Source organism: Somniosus microcephalus, chromosome 18, assembly GCF_052327205.1.
Source record: "Somniosus microcephalus isolate GS21.2 chromosome 18, FLI_Smic_1.0, whole genome shotgun sequence".
Classification (NCBI taxonomy): domain Eukaryota; kingdom Metazoa; phylum Chordata; class Chondrichthyes; order Squaliformes; family Somniosidae; genus Somniosus; species Somniosus microcephalus.
In genome coordinates this window covers 58,053,119-58,059,118 of record NC_141004.1, presented here as the reverse complement: position 1 = coordinate 58,059,118, position 6,000 = coordinate 58,053,119, and the positions used below count along the sequence as shown (strand labels likewise).

At 44.1% G+C, this 6,000-nt stretch overlaps 1 protein-coding gene across 1 annotated transcript in view; it reads left to right on the top strand.

Annotated features, from left to right (window-relative positions):
• The first annotated feature begins 5,194 nt into the window (after positions 1-5,194).
• The window catches only part of pacsin1b (protein kinase C and casein kinase substrate in neurons 1b), a 251,730-nt gene continuing 250,924 nt past the window's right edge, over positions 5,195-6,000 (top strand). The window contains exon 1 of the mRNA XM_086011521.1: positions 5,195-5,286. The gene's annotated coding sequence lies outside the window, so the exon portion shown is untranslated. The remainder of the gene's footprint in view (positions 5,287-6,000) is intronic.

The window sequence follows — 6,000 nt, the reverse complement described above, 5'->3', positions numbered from 1 at the left end:
GTCCATTTTTCTCCCCTTTGATTTTCTTTCAGTTTTTTAACACTAAATAACTTTTGAGCCTACTTTCACCTCTGTAACATCACCCGTCTCCATCCCTGCCTCAGCTCATCTGCTGTTGAAACCTCATCTATGCCTTTGTTACCTTTAGACTCGACTATTCAAATGCTCTGCTGGCTGGCCTCCCACTTGCACCCTCCGTGAACTTGAACGAATCCAAAACTCTGTTGCCTGCATCCTAACTCCCACCAATCCCATTCACCCATCATCCCTGTGCTCGTTGATCTACACTGGCTCCCGGTCCGGCAACGCCTCGATTTTAAAATTCTCATCCTTGTTTTCAAATCCCTCCATGGCCTTGCCCCATTCCATCTCTATAACCTCCTCCAGCCCTACAACCCTCCAAGATCTCTACGCTCCTCTAATTCTGGCCTCTTGCGCATCCCCGATTTTCTTTGCTCCACCATTGGCGGCTGTGCCTTCAGCTGCTGCGGCCCTAAGCTCTGTAATTCTCTCTACTTCTCTACCTCTCCTCCTTTAAGGCATCCTTCAAACCTAACTTTTCATCCAAACTTTTGGTCACCTGTCCTAATATTTCCTTATGTGGCGTAATGTCATATTTTGTTTGATAACGCTCCTGTGAAGTGCTTTAGGACATTTTACTATGTTGAAGGTGCTATATAAATGCAATTTGTTGTTGTAAAAATAGAATCTGAGACAAACCTGGATTTTAAAATTTTCAATAGAAGCTGACTAACAATTCTTAGACATAGTATAATCATCTCTGTATAAAATTGAAGAAAAATTATTTTACTAAACTGTCATTAGCTTATAATACTCACCAGCATACCCGGTAAAGTCTATGGAACATTTTAAAAGATTGCTGTCAATGAGCTGAAAGCTATTGACGTGACACTGTGGGCTGGACTTTCCTTCGCTATAGGTGGTGTAGTGTTGGAAAATCAGACTCTGTGGCCCATTGCTGCATTCCCACCCGGAACTAGATTTCCTTCCCCTGCCCCAGCAGGGATGGTGGCTAGCCGCATGTAAATGACGACAGGGAAGCAGGATCCGGAAACCCGCTCGATTTCTCTTCCTTCCGCCGCTACTACTATCGACCCCAGGGATCGCCAGGAGATGTTGGGCAGTGGCAGAAGGCCTGCTAGTTTGTTGATTGGAGGGCGAGAGCCTAATCATGGCCATCTCTCCCTCTGTGAAGGCCACAGTCACTCACTTTCTGAAGACTTCGGTCCATTCCGACTCCTCATTTAAAATGTTTACAAAGTTTTCAGGGCAGTTCTGCTCTCTTTAAATGGGCTCTTGCTGTTTCGTGATTCTGCAGTGGATGACCCTCTGCAGTGCTGCTTGATCTTCCTCTTCAGCAGAGGCAGGGGTTCCCTCTTTGTGGCAGGGGATCACATTGGGAGCTTGCCTGCATAGGTAGTGACCCCCAATCCAGTGAAATGGATTGGAGTCACGGCAGGGTCGGAGTGGCGGGTGTAAGTCCTGTCCCAGCCCTCCTCCAGTGGGAGGAGGAAGATCCAGCGTTGTATCTCTCTCGTACAGCTCCTTAAATCAGCCCTGCTTTGTGTGGTGGTTCTATATCTACTAAAGCACTGTTCGTATTGCAGAAAAGCTCCTTGGATAAATACCAAAGAATTTCAAAAATAAAATCCATCAGACAAACCACAGGCCCTATTAGCAATTCTGGAGCACCACTTAAACAAGGTCATGGAGAAATCTGCAGTCTACTCTTGAAATACATTTTGATAATTGGAGCCTGAATTTATAACAAGTGCGATTACTGTGGTTTTCTTGATCCTGGCATCCATCAGTACTGGTACAAACCTGGTATGCAACCTCCTAGAGCAGCCTGATAAATGCTTGCCAATGTTAATACTGCTATTGTGCTTGCCTAAGCCAATTGCCAAGTGATTTAAGGTGCAACATATTATAACAAAGGATTCATCATTTAAGTTTTTTTTTATCTTGATCTCATTCAATGATCAAACCAAGCATTGTCCCATTCTGTTTGAGGGACAGAATTATGGATTTTTAAAAATTTATTCATTTATGGGATGTGGGCGTCGCTGGCAAGGCCAGCATTTATTGCCCATCCCTAATTGCCCTTGAGAAGGTGGTGGTGAGCCACCTTCTTGAACCGCTGCAGTCTGTGTGGTGAAGGTACTCCCACAGTGCTGTTAGGTAGGGAGTTCCAGGATTTTGACCCAGCGACAATGAAGGAATGGCAATATACTAAGTCAGGATGTTGTGTGACTTGGAGGGGAACTTGGAGGTGGTGGTGTTCCCATGCGCCTGCTGCCCTTGTCCTTCTAGGTGGAAGAGGTCGTGGGTTTGGGAGGTGCTGCTGAAGAAGCCTTGGCGAGTTGCTGCAGTGCATCTTGTAGATGGTACACACTGCAGCCACGGTACGCTGGTGGTGGAGGGAGTGAATGTTTAAGGTGGTAGATGGGGTGCCGATCAAGCGGGCTGCTTTGTCCTGTATGGTGTCGAGCTTCTTGAATGTTGTTGGAGCTGCACTCATCCAGGTAAGTGGAGAGTATTCCATCACATTCCTTACTTGTGCCTTGTAGATGGTGGAAAGGCTTTGGGGAGTCAGGAGGCGAGACACCTGCCGCAGAATACCCAGCCTCTGACCTGCTCCTGTTGCCACAGTATTTATGTGGATGGTCCAGTTAAGTTTCTGATCAATGGTGACCCCCAGGCTGTTGATGGTGGGGAATTCGGCGATGGTAATGCCATTGAATGTCAAGGGGTGGTAGTTAGACTCTCGCTTGTTGGAGATAGTCATTGCCTGGCACTTCTGTGGCGTGAATGTTACATTTCATTGTCCTAATTTTTTTCTTCCCTCTTTAGTTCTCCCTCCCCCCACCTCAGCCATGCCATTCCCTAGCCAAGAGCCCTAGATTAGCAGTGCAAAATGATCTACTCCCAGGCCTTTACCTTTGCTATTGAACTTGATGTTCAGAAGGTGCACAAGAACAGGTGGCTGACCTGCTCCCTGAGATCTGCAGATACTACCCTAAACCTACCATTGGGAGCAGTTCAGTGCATTGTTCCCACCGATTTTACTTTCTGGTGGAAAACACCTGACCTCGTATTGTCACCTGCTATGATGCCACAGTTGATACGAGTAACTCCCCATGTCAGAAAATCTGTGCGACTATTTTGTGGTGCCGTGTGCTGGTGTCACACTATGGTGAGTTCAACACTTTCCCTTAATGGTGAGTCCCACTCTTTCCCTTCGTAATGTTTGCTCCTGACTTCCGCTACTTTTATGGCAGATAACAAGCAGAGGCCAAGCCAGGCCAGGCCAAGCAAGGATGGAAAAATCTTCTGGTAATCACCTCCGACTGTTCTTGTGCATCTCTTAGTGGATAGGGATTTTTTGCTACCCCATTGGCTGGGGTATAACAGGAGACCAGAAAGAAAGAAAAAAATCTAAAAAAATGTTTTTGACAAATTTATATTTCAGAAGCTCCTCCTACTTTTGGATCCACTCAGGAAGCCAAGTTTGTTAAAATGCCGACACCTGCCTTTACACACATAATTAGGGTCCCGCGTTTGTTCATGTTTGATGCTGCTGATGCACACTTGCCCCCAAAACAACCCATTTCCTCTTCATCTTTCCTGAAGACAATAATGCGTTTGGGTCAATAGGCGTCAGTTGACCTTGGTACCTGACTCAAATGGCCATTCTTCATATGTTGAGCCTAGACAGTGAATGTGGGAAGGCTGCTCAATTACTGAGGGTATTGTGGCACCTCACATAGAAATTAAATATAGTGAGACTGGGAAGAGGGGCTGGGTGAAATGTTCATAATAGCCCCCCAAAACACAACTGCCTGGCAATACTGCATTCTTATTTAAAGAACTTGGTTGGATTTTGAGGATCGGTATTGAAATGCATTTTCATAAACAGCACTTCATAAAAAGAAAGATAAGTTAGACACAGTCCCTGATGGCTCTGTTCATTGTGCTGTTCTCACCCAACTCCACACATGTACTTTCCAATAGGGTCATTGGTTAGCAATCAGAACACAAACCCTGGTTATTTTTTTTTTTCTTTCCTCCTTAGCCTGGGGCACTGAGGCCAATTGTGGTATCATGCCACCATCTTGGGAGAGATCAATGTGACCTAGTGATTGAACTCAAGACCTTCCTGAACACAATGCATCCCATTTTCCCACTGAACCATCGAGAGTCCTTATATCCGACATATCTTTCTTGTTATGAGCGTTGCCCTGAAACAATTTAGAAAATGTATTTAAGTTCTACCCTCAAAATATAACCAAATCTCTTCAAATGAGAATCGTGTATTACCAGGCAGCTGTGTTTTGGGGCTATTATCAACATTTCTCCCACCCTTCCTCCCAGTCTCAGTACATTTTGTTTCTGTGTGCTCTTCATGATGTTTATATATCTTTCTTTCTGAGGTGAACAGGTGGAATTTCGTACTATGCCGGAGCCAGACAAAAGATATGAGGGTAAACTGGTTTCTGTCAGTATTAAAATAACACCAATTAGAAATCTACCCTATGTTTTAGCGATACACTGTCTGTATTAGATAGGGAGCTAATGTATACAATGCCATGTACTATGAATGTAATACTTGTGAACAGGTTGTAATCAAAAAAACAATTGTAGTAAAAAAAAATTAAACAAATGGGAAAAAAGTGGCAGGGGTTAAATCAACGACTGACCACTTCTGAAGTCATGGGATGCCCAGTAAATATGTGTTCCCCCAATAAATGAGAATTTAGAACTAAGTGGTGGATCATTCACCTTTAACATTAATCCACAATGTTAACTGTTCTTGACTGTTCAAGTTTATACTTCGTTAAAGATTCTTTCTCCTTTCCCTGATCTGAATGGGTTCATCAGGACTAAATAATATCTCGTATTCAATCAGAGAGAATCAGTTACTCTGAAAGCTTTCTCATCAACGGCTGTGCTTGCAGTTATTCAAGAGGTTTTATGCAATTCCACATTAACATTTCACCTTTGCATCGTTACGAGTCCCCCGGCAGCTCAGGCGAGCTGATTGGGTGGCTGTGAAATTCCTCTGTAATCTGCTTGGTGATCTTTGACTCTCATCTGCTGCATTTTCCATGTGACTTTGTTTGGAAAAAGCTTGTTCCGAGAGGCGGTGGTTAATACCAGCGTTCTGTGTTTCAGGTTGCGGAGCTGTGCCTGTCCCAATAGACTTGGCTGTGATTAAACATTGAAGTTTGAATGGAAATCTAACTCTTGGCTGTTTCTCTCAAGGTATGTCTGTTTAATTACTGATATTTCTGCCAAGACTTGGAACCAACAGGTTACTGTACAAAAAAATCTTGCTGGAAGTTGAGATGTTGCGGCATAACACTGTGTTGCAATATTTAAAACCCATGAAAATTGGATAATGGCTTCATTGTTTAACACGATAACTGGATCTACAAAACAATTTGGAAAGTATTGAGGCCACATCTGGAGAAACAGGTACGGTGATATGAAATTGGTGCCATCTCATAATTTGATAACTTTAAAAGCAGTCTTATTTTGTGGAACTATTTTCAGTGAAAGTGGAAAGCTCAGAATTAGCTCCATTTACAAGATCACAACTATGTGTGATCTTGAAAGTCTCATTTGTGACTTTTAAGATTCTGACTGCAGACCCTCTCCAATTGTGGAGGAAAAGCACATAGCTGGCCTGTACAGGGGTAATGGGGACGGGTGGGGGAGGGGGTTTGGAGCTTAATATGTAAACGTCCAGCGCAAAATGGCAGCCTGGCATCCAGCACCCCCCAGCGTCACCTGTTTGTTTGCCACGAGCAGCAGTTGGTCTCTGCAGATCCCTTGAAAACTCTTCTCATGAGATGGGTTTTCAGTGGCTCTGGAAGCACTAGTGCCAAACCGTTCACATTGCAGTGCTGCCTCTAGAGGTACCGATGCTAATATAGACAGGGTTCAAGCATTTACTTATTTGCTGAAATTGATCAT